Raw genomic sequence first — 19,239 nt, 5'->3', positions numbered from 1 at the left:
GCACCCCCACAGCATGATGCTGCCACCCCTGTGCCTCACGGTTGGGATGGTGTTCTTCGGCTTGCAAGCCACCCCCTTTTTCCTCCAAACATAACGATGGTCATTATGGCCAAACAGTTCTATTTTTGTTTCCAAAAAGTATGATCTTTGTCCCCATGGCAGTTTTGGAGCAGTGGCTTCTTCCTTGCTGAGCGCCCTTTCAGGTTATGTCGATATAGGACTCGTTTTACTGTGGATATAGATACTTTTGTACCTGTCTCCTCCAGCATCTTCACAAGATCCTTTGCTGTTGTTCTGGGATTGATTTGCACTTTTCGCACCAAAGTACGTTAATCTCTAGGAGACAGAACGCGTCTCCTTCCTACATTTTAGTCATTTAGCAGACGCTCTTATCCAGAGCGACTTATAGTTAGCGAGTGCATACATTATTTTATTTTTTTCATACTGGCCCCCCGTGGGAATCGTACCCACAACCCTGGCGTTGCAAACGCCATGCTCTACCAACTGAGCTACATCCCTGCCGGCCATTAAAACAAGTTTTAATGACTCCAACCTAAGTGTATGTAAACTTCCGACTTCAACTGTATTTTACCAAGAAGGAGAGTGATGGAGTGCTGCATCAGATGACCTGGCCTCCACAATCACCTGACCTCAATGGTTTGGGATGAGTCGGACCGCAGAGTGAAGGAAAAGCAGCCAACAAGTGCTCAGCGTATGTGGGAACTCCTTCAAGACTGTTGGAAAAGCATTTCAGGTGAAGCTTGTTGAGAGAATGCCAAGAGTGTGCAAAGCTGTCATCAAGGCAGCTATTTGAAGAATCTCAAATATAAAATATATTTTGATTTGTTTAATACTTTTTTGGTTACTACATGATTCCATATATGTTATTTCATAGTTTTGATGTCTTCACTTTTATTCCACAATGTAGAAAATAGTAAAAATAAATAAAAACCCTTAAATGAGTAGGTGTGTCCAAACTTTTGACTGGGACTGTAAATCAGGGATTCCCTCATCGTCTGATTCATTTTCAGTCAGAGAGAGTCAGCATGGCATGATCGTCCTCTAGAAAGTAGTCCAGCACAACTTTTTCCCACTGACCTTTGTCGATAGCATGGCTAGCAGGAAGGTTTCTGTCTTTTTCCGTGGCTAAACAAACTAGGCTCGTAATTTTACAGTTTTATTCGTATTTACAGACGGCATACAAGTTTGTTATTAAGGCCCATGTTCCAGAAGGCATTTCTGCCAAAAAACGCATTTTGATAATAATAAAAAAAAAGGTTCAAATGAATCTCCTGTGAAGTAGTGATGTGCGACATACTCATAGTTTCCTGAAACGAGTCACAAATGGAGGGGGATGGAGAGCTTTGAATGCATCTCTGTTTGTGGAGTAAAGGTGATCTAGAGTTTTTTCGCCTCTAGTTGCAAAGGTGAAATGCTGGTAGAAATGAGGTAAAACTGATTTCAGTTTAAAGTCACTGACCACTAGGAGCGTCGCCTCTACCCCCCCCCCCCCAAAATAAAATAAAATAAAAGGAGCGTCGCCTCTGGGTGAGCATTTTCCTGTTTGCTTATGGCCCTGTACAGCTTGTTGAGTGCGGTCTTAGTGCCAGCATCGTTTTGTGGTGGTAAATAGACAGCTGCGAATAATATAGATGAAAACTCTCTTGGTAAATAGTGTGGTCTACAGCTTATCATAAGGTATTCTCAGGCGAGCAGAACCTCAAGATTAGACATTGCGCACCAGCTGTTGTTAAAGTTCTCGAACAGTAATTCTGATTCCCATGTAAAATAGCCTTTTGAGTGACTAAAATATCAACCATCATATTTTGGGGGGATAGAAATGCTCAACATTTTAGAAAATTACTTTTTTCTCTCATGGCTAACTACCAAGAAGTTTGAAAAGACAGGCTGAGTGGGCAGGGAGCTTATATTTATGAGCTTGATGTAACTGACAGCTCTTTGAAACACCTATGTCAAGAAATTTGGATGCAGTGAGCAGTGTTGCAGTAAAATAATCTCAAGTAAATGTGGTAATACACAAAGCAACTCAAACAACATTAAAATTGCATCAATGATGTTCTTTTTTTAACGCATCTTGTTTGGCATGTCTCTTAAGAAGCAGTTCACAGCAACACTGACAGATGTGTTGACATGACAACTGCATCAGTTTTGAACTTTGGTCATTACTTTGATTGGGTTTCATGCAAATATCATCCAATTTCATGAAAAACATGATTTTCACCATTTATGACACACCCCCTCCCCTGAGCTTTGCCGACGCCACCGTTCTGTCCTGCCGATGTATAGAAAAACCAGCTAGATTTATATATACCATGTCCTTGTTCAGTCACAACTCAGAGAAACATATGATATTACAGTTCTTCAGATCACGTTGATAGGATAGTCTCGAACGGAGCTCATCCAGTTTATTCTCTAGTGATTGCACGTTCGCCAATAGACCAGAGGTAGAGGCGGTTTGTCCACTCTCCGACATAGTCTCGTCAGGTATCCCGCACGCCGACCTCTATAGCGCGGTCTCCTTCTTCTTCGAGTGTCGGAGTAGAGAGAAATGGAGAGGCAGAGAATGGGTGGGAGGTAGAGAATGTGTCCATCAGCCTTGGCTGGTGCTGGAGGCGTGGGGTTTGGAAGAGGAGCGATGCGGCGGTGAGACTGGAAGCTGAAGACATTGAGGACGGTTCTGGGGTTTGTCTTGGTCTGGGCGGCGGTTTAGCTGTTGATGTCCTTCCATCTTGCCACGCCCCATACCGCTTCGCCTGGATTTCTTTATGGAAATCTGTGTTGGGGTGAGCCCTGAGAAGGATGGTGATCCTCCCCCTCAGGGTCGTTCGTTCGATGGTTTGTTGTTGGTACCCTGATGTTCCTTGTCTCCCACAGGACCTGCTTGACGGTGCCGATGATTCTCCACTGCTGGCGGAGCTGGGTGGTGGTGCATCCGCAGGGAGGACCGTTCAAAATGTTCTCCGCTGTCAAGCGAAGTCGGTTTAGCAACCTGTTGGGGAGACAGAGGGAACAAACAGAGCCCAGACCCGCCTGGCCACAGTGCACTCAACAAACAGGTGGTAAATGTTTTCAGTGTCGGTGCATCCGTGGGGGCAGCTTTGTGTAGGTGCTATGTGACTATACATTAATTCCCTAGTGGGGAGGAAACCATGAACAGCCATCCATGAGATGTCTTTCTATTTGTTTGTGATGTCGTGGTGATTGATGTTCAACCATACCTGTTGCGGGTCTACGAATGAGCTGGCTCTCATGTGGGCGACGGTGTCCTTGGAGCGGATGCGGGGCATGATGTCCTTGTACTTCCAGGATGCCAGCCCAGCCGTGGGCAGACCTGACCTGAAGGCAAAATATCTCCACATCTTGTACACTGGTGGGGGGTCCTAGCAATAGGGCACAGTGTGGTCGATGAGTCTGAGGATAGCATCTGTTTGATGCTACAGGGCCCTGTACAGCTTATATAAATATATTATCTGAATCCATAAGGGAAGACAAAATTCAAAGATTTATAGAAAATATCCATATTTATTTTATGGTGGTGCTAAAGTTCTACCACAGGATGTTGGTGGAACCTTAATTGGGGGCTCGTGTTAATGGCTGGAGCGGAAACAAGTGTTGTGTTTATATTTTTGTTCAGTATAGATAGGCTAGCCAGCTGCAGCTATGCCCAAGCTATGCTAACTAGCTGCTGTCAGCTTGGCTAAACACAATGTCAGCGCAGGCTTTAGCCTACACAAGTCTTGTTTGGCTTCAGTCAGTAAGTTACTGTAATTTATTTTACAGTACAGCTACTGTAATCCATTTTACAAAAATAGATTTTAAAGTACCACATTTTTTACTGTAATCTAATTTACAGTATATTACTGGAATGACCCATGCAGCGACATATTACCTAGTGTTCTTTGCAAGTTTAAATTTTTACATTTACATTTTGGTCATTTAGCGGGCACTCTTGCTTTTAGCAACTTACAGTCAGTACATTCAACCAAGATTAATAAAAATATATATATCACAGAAAATATTGTTGTAGTTAAGGATACATTGGTCTTCAAAATAATATAAAATAAATCAAGATATCTTATGATATATCTCTGACTATTTCTCCACAATGCACCATCATTTACAGTATGCTGCAGTAAATATAGTAAAATACAGTGCTTCATTGATGAATTGTATTTAAAAAATGTAAGGTCCCGAAGGTCCTGTAAGGTCCTGTGCATGGCGGGAAAACCTTACCTATGTAGGCCAGGATTGGGTAAAGGATGGCTTTGATCCCTAATCCCTTCTCAGTCACCGAGAGTGATTGCCCTTGCCAACTACAGATTTTTTTCCAGCTTTGGTCTCTGGGGTTGGTCCTGCTAAAACAGTTGCCCAGAATATTAACAGTGCTCTTGATTGGGAAAGAGCTGGGGAAGACACCTTGCTACACAAGACCCGGTCGGCTCGCCAGTTTAATTTTACGTAAACCTTGCTCTTGGTCTCATTCACTGTTGCGCCTGTGGCTTTACAGAACGAGTCGATGGACTGGATGACATGGGGGATAGACTGTGGTTCTGTTGTGACTATCGTGACATCATTCATGTATGCCTGTGATGCAAGGAGTGGTTTTATTGTGATGGTGTAAAGCAGGGCTAATAGTGGGCAGCCCTGTTTTAATCCAGAGTGGATGGGTATGGGATTGGAGGGGGTGCCGTTGATCAAGACTCTACTGGTGTTGTGTTGGTAGATGATGGATACTCAGTTTCGGAGACCGAAAGCAAAGTTCATTCTGGCCATTACCCTAAGCATGCTTACTCTGTCAAAGGCTTTTTCCTGGTCAAGTTTGAATAGACAGAATGGCTGTGACCATTCGACAGAGTGAGCAAACATGTCCCTGATGTTGGATAGGTTGTCTAGAGCCGACCTCCCCAGAGCACCACAAGTTTGGTTGGACCTAACGGCCTGCGGGAGCAACCTTTGCATCCTAGTCATGACTGCTTTTGCTAGTATCTTGTAGTCTGAGCCCAAGAGACTGATGGGGCTCCAGTTCTTGAGCTCAGTAGCTTCTCCCTTTCCCTTGTACGGGAGAGTGATTGCATTCTCCCGCATTGAAGGAGCTAACCTGCCCTTCCTGTACATGCTACTGTAAACTGCCCCCAGACTGACTTTGAGGTGTTCCCAAAATGTTACGTAAAACTCTGGACCTGGTGTCTTACCATTGCTTAAGCCCCTGTAGGTCTAAGCCCTTAGATTGCAATATCTACTAAGCTAGCATATGGAATTGTTTTAAGATGGTCATAAAATGTATCAATTAGCCATCTGATTTTGAATTTTAGGACCCCTGTAGGTATAATATATAAAGTACATTCGGGAAGTATTCAGACCCCTTGACTTTTTCCACATTTTGTGACGTTACAGCCTTATTCTAAAATTGATTAAATTGTTTTTTTCCCTCATCAATCTACACACAATACCTCATAATGACAAAGCAAAAAAAAGGTTTTTAGAAATGATCACAATTACATAAATATTCAGACCCTTTACTCAGTACTTTGTTGAAAAACCTTTGGTAGCGATTACAGCCCCTTGTCTTCTTGGGTATGATGCTACAAGCTTGGCACACCTGTATTTGGGGAGTGTCTCCCATTCTTCTCTGCAGATCCTCTCAAGCTCTGTCAGGTTGGATGGGGAGCGTCGATGCACAGCTATTTTCAGGTCTCTCCAGAAATGTTAGATTGGGTTCAAGTCCGGGCTCTGGCTGGGCCACTCAAGGACATTCAGAGACTTGTCCCGAAGCCACTCCTGCGTTGTCTTGGCTGTGTGCTTAGGGTCGTTGTCCCGTTGGAAGGTGAACCTTCGCCCCCAGTCTGAGGTCCTGAGAGCTCTGGAGCAGGTTTTCATCAAGGATCTCTCTGTACTTTGTGCCGTTCATCTTTCTCTCGATCCTGACTAGTCTCCCAGTCCCTGCCATTGAAATACATCCCCACAGCATGATGCTACCACCACCATGCTTCACCATAGGGATGGTGCCAGGTTTCCTCCAGATGTGACGCTTGGCATTCAGGCCAAAGAGGTCAATCTTGGTTTCATCAGACCAGAGAATGTTGTTTCTCATGGTCTGAGAGTCTTTAGGTGCCTTTTGACAAACTCCAAGCGGGCTGTCATGTGCCTTTCACTGATGAATGGCTTCTGTCTGGCCACTCTACCATAAAGGCCTGATTGGTGGAGTGCTGCAGAGATGGTTGTCCTTCTGGAAGATTCTCCCATCTCCACAGAGGAACTCTGGAGCTCTGTCAGAGTGACCATTGGGTTCTTGGTCACTTCCCTGACCAAGGTGCTTCTAAGAAGAACCCAATGGTCACTCTGACAGAGCTCCAGAGTTCCTCTGTGGAGATGGGAGGTCTTATCGTCTTTTGCTATTCTTTAATTAAATGTTACTATCGGGGGGATATGGGACACCACTCAGGAAGATACGACAGCTGACATGTTTGGCAAGGTAGTCCCAGCACCACCAGATGTTGATAGGTACTGTATCTGTATCGGCTGTGAATGACAATAGAAGATGGAAGACAAGTGTCATATTTACACATTGTTATATTAGCAGAACACTGCTTCTACAATATTATGTGAAGGATGGTTTATTCTACATGGAACTGTTACACTTGAAAGTTATCAAAACACTTTGTTTAGAATATCTACATAAGTTCAGCAATTCCATTTTCTCATATTACTCTGTAGGCTACTCAGTATTAGAATAAATTGGATGTCTATCCATGTCCTGAGGATGTCGGGATATTCTTTCAAAACCGGCTACTAGGGGCAACAGTGAGCGCTAATACCATCAAGTAGGCTTGGGTTTTGCTAGAGTGTTGTGAATGGGCGTAATGCCATGACTCTGAGTCCCATGTTAATTCCCAGTTGTGGACACTGTTTTCTTGGGGGGTTTAACCCTGTTCCAAACCTTAACCCTTACTTTAACCATTCGGAATGAGTGCTTAAACTTAATCCTTAACTTCTAAATTTGGAGAAATTGAATGATACAGAGCAGCAGGAATAACAAAAACACTTTGAGGTTTGGCGAATGTGGATGAACGTCTAATTATGCAGTGAGACTGTGTGAGCTTGTTGCCTAGCTTGGCTAAACACAAGGTCAGCGCAGGCTTTAGCCTACATATACTGTAGAACTGAATTAGCTGACCACCCTCCACTTCAAAACATTGTTCTCTCCATACCAAAGCTAGCTTAGCTTACCTCGCTGTACTCACTACTGCACTTGTTTGTTGTGATTGAATGACACACCCAAGAAACACCCACATCAAACCACACCCCCAAGATAACTCTCTTTTGCCTTCATTCATGGCTGCTAGCATTTCTTAGTGAGCATTGTTGAAAAACTAGGCCAAATCAGGAAGTCTCCCTGAAGGCGTGGCGCAGCAATGTGGGGATGTCCCGCAGGCGATCCATGAGAGATCTGGGCTGACCTGAGAACCTGCGGTTGTAATTGTTGAGATTCTGCAAGATGAGTATCGGCTCAGCCTGCCCATGCTGGACCTGCTGCAATGAGATGTGGTCATAGAAGAGCAGGAAAAGTAATGTCACCATTTGTCTACAGATGGGACAGTTAATAGCACCAAGCCAGGTCCCACATCTCCAATACGCAAATATACACGAACCACAGAAGAGGTGGCCCCAGTTGGTTTCTACCGGCAGTGCAGCCTGTCAAGGACATGTCAGTGTAGTACTGCAGCCTGGGCTCGGCGGGGGTTTCCTGCTCTGACTGAACCTGCTCCCGAACAGCACGCACATGCTGTTGGTTCTCTGGGTGGATGTTTTGATCATCTCTGCAGAGCAGTGTTAGAAGTTCAAAAAAACTACCACAATCAGGATTGGGTTGCTGACCCCTTCTTTGAATTAATCTTAACCTTAAAACAAATAGTCCACATCCCCATACAGCTTTTCATCCATTACAACCACTCATATCCTGCACTAGTTATCCATGGAATTATGGTAGTGTGAGAGAGAGAGAGAAAGAGAGATTGTCAATCGAAGAAGCCTTCCACAGTGATGGAGAATGGGCCACAGAATCCCGGATGGGGCTTGTCTGAGTAGAATCCCCTTAGGTGCCCCCTTCTCCCAGTCCCCCCCGTAACCTGCGGGAGACAAAAGAAGCACCAGTTTAATGAATGGCAGTCTTTCCACTTTAGTTTAATAACATTGAAACTAATAGAGATGTATTTAATATCAATTGAATAAAACCAGATGTGAATTGTGTATTATTATTGAAATCTTGTGTTGAAATGTATAGAGCAGGTTAGAAGAGCACAGCTTCCCCCACTGATTAGTTTCTGGGGTGATGGGGAAAGAAAGATAATGAACAACATTACATTTCATGATGGTGGGAGCAATTTTGGCAGCCAAATATGACCATTTTCATGTCAGTATTACTGCTCCCAACGTACATACTCTGATGCAGTTGAAAAGGAGGCGAGGATATATGATGCAAAGGAATCGAGGAAAGATTAATTGAGATTCCATGTCCTCTCTCGCCCTCTGTTCCAATTACCTCTCCCTTTCCCTTCCTTACCTGGTGTTGAGGTAATGCAGGGTTCTGCATTCTCCTCCCAGGCTCACTGTGAATAAAATGTCCTGAATGGATTCATTGTGAAGCTGTACTGTAACTATCTGTTAAACGGGGCTAAATCTTAGCAGTTTCTGTACTTTAACCAAAACTGTTCTAGTTTCTGGGGGGTTTTGAAACTGGCTTCAAATAATTCCTGTAGCCCTGGGGGTTTCACCAGGCAGTTTAGGTCAGACGGCACACAGCCCATACCGCTCTGGAGAACTGCCTTGCTGAATTCCAGGCGGATCATGGTTTCTGGTCTGGCAGTTGTTGTTGACGTTCTTGCTGCTCCATGTCGATTGGTGGCTCCATCCTCGGCAGCCTCCTCGTTGGGGATTAGCATCAGCCATCTGGATGCTGGGGGTCTGGGGTTGTCCGTGGACTGGGGAGTCAGGTCGGGCCACGGTCAAGCCATGGTTAACTTTCCTTCTTCCCCAGTCCTTCTGGTACTAGCCTAGTCCGCTGGACTAGGGGAACAGCGCCAGCCGCAGTCAAGCCACAGTTACTAGCACTGTTCCCTAATTCGTCCAAAGAAAAGAGATAGAGGGAGAGAGGGGGACACAATTCCAGGGACTCCTCGGCGCAGGCTTGTGCATAATGGAGAAAACAAAAACTCCATTAAGTCATATTATTAATATTATATTAGAATATGTAATACGCGTAAATATTCAAGAAAATTATAAATTTGCAGTGTACAAACTTAACATGATGAACAGGAATGACATTTACTCTAACATGTGGCTAAGAAGAACTATCTGAAAGCCATGCCTCCAATAAGCCATGCCACTGAGACAGCCTCTTTCATTTTCCATCCCTCTCTCTCTCTCTTCCTCTGACGCTCAGATGAGACTTATTCTAGTTCCTGAAAGTTCTGTAATTACAAAGGGAGATGGTGTTGTTTCAATATCTCCATCCCCCGCCTAACACACACACACCCACACACAAGATGATCTAAACAAACAACTTCCTCTCCCCACTAACACTGAGCTAGGTAGAGGAGATCGAGGAACAGGAGCAGCAGCTGTAGGAGCAGGGAACAACCACTTATCTCTCAGTAATGGAGCCCCAGGAGAACACAGAGATCAATACAGATACAGAGAGGAAGAGAAGAGAGACCCTTTGAACTCTCACTGAGATGAGACGGTTTCCTACTTATTTACCTACTTATTTACCTACTTATTTACCTACAGACACACTCGCACACACGCTCGTGCTCACACTCACACACATGCACATACGCACACAAGCACACACACTGAGTTTTAAATCTGAACTCAAAATGTTTTTCATTTCCCTCTCTCTTTTTTATTTCTCGTCAGCAAGAGACATGAAGTCTACACTGGTATCAAGATAATGTATATTTTCTTTGTTTCTGTTTAGACAAGGACCTATCAGTCTAACGTCACTTACTTAAAGTACCCACTTTTTCAAAACTCTCTGCATTACCAACATGCATCTTGGCCAAACAGTTACTTTCACCTCCAAAACTCACTAAAACCACCAAAACACTTCATACGTCTCAAAATAAGCTTGTTCGACCATAACACTGGCAACAATTCTCACTCAGAAAGCATACATCATCACTCAAAACACACTGACCTAAAAAACACCAACAAATGATGAACTTTTCTCTTTGAGGTTTGAATGATTTTCTCACATAAATCAGTATTTCTTATAGAATAAGAATAACATCTTTTCACTTTATTGACTGTACTAAAGTATATGTAACAAGAATGATTCAGAAATGCAGCAATTTGCGTCAATAGCCTTTATTTCTTCTATATCTTTGCATATAGTAATTTACTTGTGAAAAATTAAGTTGAAACAAAAAACAAATTCCTGAAATTCCAGGGCTGCAATAATAATACAAAATTAAAAAACATCAACAACATGTATAGTATAATCACTCATACTGTACAGTACTGTGAGGGTTCTAGTTATCCACCTCTCCTGCATTTGGCCGCAAATTCTCATTAAAATCACATCTTATTTCTTCTCTCGCGATGCATCTTGGAAATTATCTTCTGGAATGTCTAATCCAACCCTGGCAGTCTTCAGGAGAAGTGTCTCCACACCCCGCATTCATGGCATCCAGTAAGGACATCTGGTCAACCTTCCACCTCCACCTCCACGCAGAGAAAAAGGTAGGGGAGTTTCTTGCCCCTCTCTCCTCTGCTGGCACAAGTCGATTATGCAGGTCATCCAGAAAAGAAATGAGCCTCTCTGTATTGTAGGGGCCAATGAGTGGTTTGTGAAACAGCAAACCATCATTGGACAGTGCTGCACACATTGTGATGTTAGCTCCTCTCTGGCCTGGGACATCCACGGTTGCTCTCTGTCCAATCACATTTTTTCCCCTGCGGCGTGTTTTTGCCAGGTTGAATCCAGCTTCATCCACAAAGATGAATGTATGTGCAGTTTCCCTGGCTTACATCTCCATTACTCTCTAAAATACAGTAAATCCACAGTTTTACAGTACTTTACATTATGCATAGCTGTGTATGTACCCTGTTTGGTTATTGAACAGACATCTTACCTGGACATATTGATACCGAAGTTCTTTCACACGTTCACAGTTTCTCTCAAAGGGTACAGTGTACAACTGCTTCATCCTTATTTTATGTTTCTCTAGGACTCTGGTAATTGTCGTTGTGCTGACCATATTCACAATCCGAAAAGTGATATTGTCTGCCAGCACTCTGTCCCGAATTTCCCGCAGTTTTATTGCATTGTGGCAAATTACCATGTCAACAATGGCAATTTCCTGCGCATCTGATTATATTCTGGTTCTCCCTCCTGTGGGAGGCAACCTTTGGATCCTACTGAAAAACACAAAACAATAAATATATTTCAAAATGTCAGTACAAAGAGGAGTGGGAGGCCCCGGTGCACAACTGAGCAAGAGGATAAATACATCAGTGTCTAGTTTGAGAAACAGGCGCCTCACAGGTCCTCAACTGGCAGCTTCATTAAATAGTACCCACAAAACACCAGTCTCAACGTCAACAGTGAAGAGGCGACTCCGGGATGCTGACCTTCTAGGCAGAATTGCAAATAAAAAGCCATATCTCAGACTGGCCAATAAAAATAAAAGATTAAGATGGGCAGTCTGAGATATGGCTTTTTCTTTGTAACTCTGCCTAGAAGGTCAGCATCCCGGAGTTGCCTCTTCACTGTTGGCATTGAGACCGGTATTTTGCGGGTACTATTTACTGAAGCTGCCAGTTATTATTTACTGGCTGGATTCCAATAGGAATTGAATTACACATCACTTTGCAAGCCAGCATAATGTGACTTGCAGGTAGGGTTGCAAAATTCTGGTAATGTTTTCAAAATCCCGGTTTTCCAGAAAATCTGGGTGGAAAATTCCTTGAAACGGAAGCAGGTAAATCCAAAATCCTTTGGAAAACCTGAGAATTCTGGTAAAGTCACCTGAAATGTGCCACCCTACTTGCAGGCCTGTTGTGGCCTGAGGTATGAACTGGAATGTTGGAATCCAGCCAGTGTGGGGATATCCAACTTTTGGAATGTTTTTTCATCTGCAACCTGTATTCAGAATGACTGCCATGGTTAGGAAGACTAAACTATGAGACATATTCACTTATGATCTCACTTTGTGAAGTCAATAGGACTGAAAATGGATGAATGCAACATCCATGTCTCTGTCACTAACAAATAGAGTCATCGGTGGTAATGTTACAATTTACTTGAAAGACAAGCCACTCTGGGAAATATTTTAATAAGGCTTTACACTTAGCAGTGTGTTAATTTAACACTGTTCCGGTTTCTATATGGTTCCACAGACTCAACGCTTTCAGTGTTTATTTGTTATTGTTTTAACACTGAAGAATATGCTGTATGCACAGCAAATTGGCCAGTGTTAATTTTTCAGTGTAACATTTTTAGTGTTGAATCAGGAGTTAAATGAACTCTGTAATAGTGAAATTAACATTTACCCAGTGTTGGTGTTAATAACCAAAGTTTTACACTGTGGAGAGTAAAACATTCCCATCAAAACCACACCCCATCATTATCATTTTTCCCAGCATGCTCTTCTGCAGGTAGAGATTTTTTTTGGATTGTTTTTAATATCTGTGTTTTTGACTGATTAATCTTATGCTACACAAAGATGAATAACATACATTTTTCTAAACTAATGCAATCAGTTAGGTAGATTTATTGCACCCGTTACTAAAATGGTTGTTCCAGTTTAAATGGTTTAGGTAGTGTTTTATTTTTATGAAATATCCTAATCCTGGCAGTTATTCTGAATGCAGGTTGCGGGTGAATAAAAATGTATATTGAATCCTAACTCTGGCTGGATTCCAATAGGAATTACACATCACTTTGCAACACAGCATAACGTGACTTGCAGGACTGATGTGGCCTGTACACCAGGAGTTTACTAACACCACTGTGTTAAGTTAAAACTAGGCCTTTAAGGCTTTGATATATGTAATGTATTGTCATAGTTTAATTTTCATGGTAACATTCGCCCAAGAACTCACTTGGTGAAAGACACAGGCCTTTAAAAGTAAAGAATTTAACAACCATGAAAAGGCAACCTATGAAAAATGCGAATGAGATTTTATGCCATACATTGTTAAAACAACACCCAAAAATGATTTGCTGTAAAACTACAGGTGTTAATTTCTTACACTAAGGAAGTGTAACCAAGTCAGCACTAAGCAAAGTGAGTCCAGTTTACTCTATATCAAGTGTTATATTTTACACGGTAGGTGTTGCATATTACTCTAGAGTAGAGCTATGCAAACACCACAATAGAGCTCCTTTGAACATTTAAGAGTAAAATGGGGAACACTGCAACAGAGTTAAATCTTTAACACTTTCAAGTGTTATTTTAACATCACTACTGTGGGAATCATAAGTTCACTGACAATAGTGTACATTTGATACTTTCAGAGTTAAATGTACACCATTGATTGTGCTGTGTAGGGAATAGGGTGCATTTGGGATGCAGCTCATCTCTGGCTAACAAGCTAATTATTGACTCTCATCCCCTCTTGTGCCTTTGGTATTTAATGAGAGAGAGGCGTGTGTGTGTGTGTGTGTGTGTGTGTGTGTGTTGAATAAGAGGCGGGTGTTCCATTAAGGACTCATCTCCAACAACATCAGCTAATTAAACAACAACAGCCAGGAGAAATCAACGATTGAGAATGTTTAAGTTAATTATCTCCAACTATAGTCTCTCTCTAAGTCTCTGCTTGTTCCTAACTCTCCATCTAGTTTTGCTCTCTGTCTTTGTTTATCTGCCTGTAACTCTGTCTGGCTATCTATCTAATTAAACTAAGGAATAACTATTTCCCAACAGATTGAGAAGCCATCTTTCCATAAAAGTTTGTGGTTTTTGAGAAATAAGGTGTTCTGGATGTCCACCCAGCAATTGTATTCGGAACAAAATACATCACCATTAGAAATCCCCTCAGAACCACTGGGGTTATCCAGACAACCTAATCTTGGCTCTACCTCTGGAATACCAATCTTTCTCTGAAGCTCAGGAAGGTGAATTTAGCAAGTTTATTGGTGTGTGACATGCGTGTTTGTTCACACACACGCAGGCAGGCACACACCCACACAAAATGACTGGCAAGTTTATTGGTGTTTGACATGATGGTGGGTTATAATGCTATAATGTTCTCCTCAGGCCCCTCAGTGAGACTCCCAACGGCTTATTATCTCAGCTGTGGAGAAAACAGCACATTTCACTCTCACACACTGCTCCCCGCTGACAGGGAGGTATTATTATATACACACAAACACATGCCTGCACACACACCCTCACACATACAGGGTACCTCAAATCCAGAGGTTGTTAGTTCAAATCCCAGGTGGGGTCTTACTTTAGCTGAACAGCGATAACACATGGAATTGCACATTTAAAAACATGTGATCACGTGTGAAGTGTTTCAAAAACACTTGTTCACATGTGAAATGTCATGTGAAGTATTCCAAAAACAAGTTTTCACGTGAAATGTTAAGTGTTCCAAAAAACGTTTTCACATGGTTTCAAAATATGTGAAATCATGTGATTTTCCACGTGAAAACATATGGTTCAACACGTGATCGACCGCAAATTGTGTTTTTTTACATTGGATAAAAGTAGAGACTAAGAGTAAGAAAATGGTATATTATACACTGCAGTTGAGGAACAATGGGAAAGTAATTCTGCTTTGAAAGTTGCTAAACTTGTAACCCCACTTTTGAGAAAATGGCCCTTGAACGTTTTGGTACACCTACTGGAGAGCTCTTCTTTGTCTACACCCATTTAGCATCGTTCACACCCTCTTAAGCCTTAGCCCCACCCATCTCTTTAAGGATTCTCATGTGGTAAACACACGCTATATCAAATAAAATCTAAGTTTATTTGTCACATGCACAGGATATAGAAGGTGTTAACGGTACAGTGAAGTGGTTATTTGCATAGTAGCAATGTCAAAAACTGAAAGTGTCCAGATACAAATATTTTATCATTATTAGATGCTTACCCGACACACTTGTCTAAATTGATGGGTCATGTGAAGAAAATGCTATTACCACCCCTCAGCCACATCTAGCTAAGTGGATGGGTCACTATTGTCTAGACATGTTCATGAAATACAATAGATGGCCGTAATCACCCCCAGACACACCTGGCTAATTTGATGGGTCATGTAATAATCAGGCCGAAGTGGAGTCTTTTGTTTAGACATGTAGCTAGCTAGGTAGCTAGCTAAACAATGAACCGGCATAATCCCAACTCATATTACTACCAATACAAACATGACTAAATTTGAAACTTATATCTGAAAATGTAGCTAGTCTCTTACCCGTATAAATGGATGAATGCTTCACGGCAGACTGGAACCATTTAACTCCATTTTGTTTGTAGCTACATCTTGTTTGGCCAGCGTTGTGTCAAGTCACTCCGGTTCACACTGACCGTGGCGTGTGCAGAAAGTAGCCCATCACTTTTTCCAACTGATCTGTTGATGGCGCCTCCTAAATTCAGGGCATCAATGTTGGTGAGAAAAGTAGCAAAACTTTTGTAGTTCTCGATAGCTAACGTTATATCTCTCAAAAAGGGCACAGTAGAAAGGACTGTCAACACATACTGAACGGCTAACGTTATAGACAGAAGCATGCTACATGGCAGACCAATCCAAACTCATCTCCCGGCATGTCCAGCCCACCCATTATCTCAGCCAATCATGTTGGTGTGGCTAACTTCTGGGTTAAGCGAGCAGTGCAGCTTGGCAGGGTCGTGTTTCGGAGGATGCATGGCCCTCGACCTTCGCCTCTCCCGAGTCCGTAGGGGAGTTGCAGCAATGGGACAAGACGTGGATATCACAAAAAGGAGAAAAAATCAAATTTGAGGCTGTACTGAGCCGGACAAACTTCTCTCTTCTACAAACGTTTTCCTCCAGGGCACATTTTCCGGCTGTCGACCACATTGCCTTCACTACTAATAATAACTTTGGACATGTGTGCATTCCTATCAAAGTAAGTGCCTTATTACCTTATAATTATATAGTTTCTGTATATCGTGTTGTCGTTTCTACTGTAGCACACCGTATGTACAGTATGTATGGACTATAATGTATTTTCTGTTTTATTCACATTTTCAAGTACCTATGACAAATCATGCATTCCGATTCTTGCGTAGATTGTAATGGACACATATGACGTGTTTAAAATACTTTTTTGAAGGTTGTACTGATTTTGATGAGCTAATGCTAAGCTAATTGCCAGCTATGTGTGGCATCATGCTTGTTGACATCATACAATATAATCTGATGGTCACGTAAACGTCTATCAGACCAAAGATGTTATAACAAAACGAGGTGAAGGAATGGTTCACTCGTCTTTAAAATAAACTCCCAGAAGTGAATGATGGAAGGGAATTATGGTAGATGACACCCCCTTAAACATGCCTATTGCAAACAGACCCAACTCAACTTGTAACCTCTTATCTTTGGTTGACGCGAAAAAACAAACATGGCGGTGCACACAAACTACCCATCGTGGGATTACTTAACATTTTTTGAAAGTGTTTTACTCAATTATTTCAATCACTGGTGAGGTCACCTGTGATGTGATGATTTGTAAATAGTAATTGCTATTAGCTAATTCATTTTATGGTTTATGTCAGCCGAGAGTTAGCTAAATATGATCGCTTGTGTTGGGTCACTCTTTCCTCAGTTAGCACTACGACTAATGTAGCCTACATTTTCCGATTTGGATAAGAATTGTGTTACGCTGTCGCTACTTCTGTGAATGTCTAAACATTGCATCCAAAAATAAACTGCTCACATTGAGGACATAACATTGTAAACACTGTGTTTGTGCTAAATGTTTCTGTGAAAAAACAGTGTGGCCAGCTCAAATGCTGACTGTTGCATCAATCGTAACTGGACGTTCTAAATAAGTGTTCTTAACACACCGGTTTGAGCGTATGCTGCAGCGACCACTGTAGAATGATCACACCTGTGTGTTCGTACATGTCAAAGGGTTAATGTCTCAGCAGTGCCACCAGATGGTTATTTGTTACCAAGAACATCCACACACTCTAAAAATATGAGCACGGTTATGGTACAGTGTTGTTCTCTGGTGTACAAAAAGGTAAAAGGTACACATAAGGTACCTTCAGAGGTACACATATGAACTCACATGGTACTGGTCGGTACATTTTAGGGTACATGTGTGGATAATCTAGTATGTTGGTAAATGTTCCTACCCAATATATTACATATAAAGCTGCGTTCATAACCATGTGGGAGGTGAGAATTGACCAGTTATGAAGTCATAAATACCAGTTGGATGCATTCACGTGCTTTGAAATCTTTGGGAAACACAGAATTGGCTAATGGACAACAAGCTGTGCAACCATAAACTAGTTAAAAAAACATATTAATGAATTGCTTTTTAATAAATTGCTTTTATAAATAATGTTTTGTTATTACATTTAATTAACAAAAATGCTGAGGTCAGCATGTGGGAGAAATCTAAGCTCAGGGATGATAGACTTGTTTCCCACTAGTAATTATAATAATGACCTACTGTGCATTTTCCAGTAGCTTAATGGAAGTTGGTTCACAGGAAGTTAATGTTTAATTTTCAAGAACTTACTGTCAACTACACTGAACAAAAATATAAACGCAACATGCAGATTTTTCAAATATTTTACTGAGTTACAGTTAATACACTGCTCAAAAAAATAAAGGGAACACTAAAATAACACATCCTAGATCTGAATGAATGAAATAATCTTATTAAATACTTTTTTCTTTACACAGTTGAATGTGCTGACAACAAAATCACACAAAAATTATCAATGGAAATCAAATGTATCAACCCATGGAGGTCTGGATTTGGAGTCACCCTCAAAATTAAAGTGGAAAACCACACTACAGGCTGATCCAACTTTGATGTAATGTCCTTAAAACAAGTCAAAATGAGGCTCAGTAGTGTGTGTGGCCTCCACGTGCCTGTATGACCTCCCTACAATGCCTGGGCATGCTCCTGATGAGGTGGTGGATGGTCTCCTGAGGGATCTCCTCCCAGACCTGGACTAAAGCATCCGCCAACTCCTGGACAGTCTGTGGTGCAACGTGGCTTTGGTGGATGGAGCGAGACATGATGTCCCAGATGTGCTCAATTGGATTCAGGTCTGGGGAACGGGTGGGCCAGTCCATAGCATCAATGCCTTCCTCTTGCAGGAACTGCTGACACACTCCAGCCACATGAGGTCTAGCATTGTCTTGCATTAGGAGGAACCCAGGGCCAACCGCACCAGCATATGGTCTCACAAGGGGTCTGAGGATCTCATCTCGGTACCTAATGGCAGTCAGGCTACCTCTGGCGAGCACATGGAGGGCTGTGCGGCCCCCCAAAGAAATGCCACCCCACACCATGACTGACCCACTGCCAAACCGGTCATGCTGGAGGATGTTGCAGGCAGCAGAACATTCTCCACGGCGTCTCCAGACTCTGTCACGTCTGTCACATGTGCTCAGTGTGAACCTGCTTTCATCTGTGAAGAGCACAGGGCGCCAGTGGCGAATTTGCCAATCTTGGTGTTCTCTGGCAAATGCCAAACGTCCTGCACGGTGTTGGGCTGTAAGCACAACCCCCACCTGTGGACGTCGGGCCCTCATACCACCCTCATGGAGTCTGTTTCTGACCGTTTGAGCAGACACATGCACATTTGTGGCCTGCTGGAGGTCATTTTGCAGGGCTTTGGCAGTGCTCCTCCTGCTCCTCCTTGCACAAAGGCGGAGGTAGCGGTCCTGCTGCTGGGTTGTTGCCCTCCTACGGCCTCATCCACGTCTCCTGATGTAATGGCCTGTCTCCTGGTAGCGCCTCCATGCTCTGGACACTACGCTGACAGACACAGCAAACCTTATTGCCACAGCTCGCATTGATGTGCCATCCTGGATGAGCTGCACTACCTGAGCCACTTGTGTGGGTTGTAGACTCCGTCTCATGCTACCATTAGAGTGAAAGCACAGCCAGCATTCAAAAGTGACCAAAACATCAGCCAGGAAGCATAGGAACTGAGAAGTGGTCTGCGGTCACCACCTGCAAAACCAGTCCTTTATTGGGGAAGTCTTGCTAATTGCCTA

General features: G+C 42.7%; 1 pseudogene across 1 annotated transcript; it reads right to left on the bottom strand.

Moving 5' to 3' along the window:
- Positions 1-7,401: 7,401 nt before the first annotated feature.
- LOC311148663 (E3 ubiquitin-protein ligase RNF170-like) lies at positions 7,402-8,960 on the bottom strand (annotated as a pseudogene). The gene is made up of 2 exons: positions 8,828-8,960; positions 7,402-7,901 (listed from the first exon to the last, which is right to left on the bottom strand). The product of its transcript is annotated as an E3 ubiquitin-protein ligase RNF170-like (transcript).
- Between the last annotated feature and the right edge of the window lie 10,279 nt (positions 8,961-19,239).

Source organism: Coregonus lavaretus, assembly GCF_964263955.1.
Source record: "Coregonus lavaretus genome assembly, chromosome: 21".
NCBI classification, from domain to species: domain Eukaryota; kingdom Metazoa; phylum Chordata; class Actinopteri; order Salmoniformes; family Salmonidae; genus Coregonus; species Coregonus lavaretus.
The sequence above is the reverse complement of the archived record's forward strand: the minus strand, read 5'-3'. Positions and strand labels throughout refer to the sequence as shown.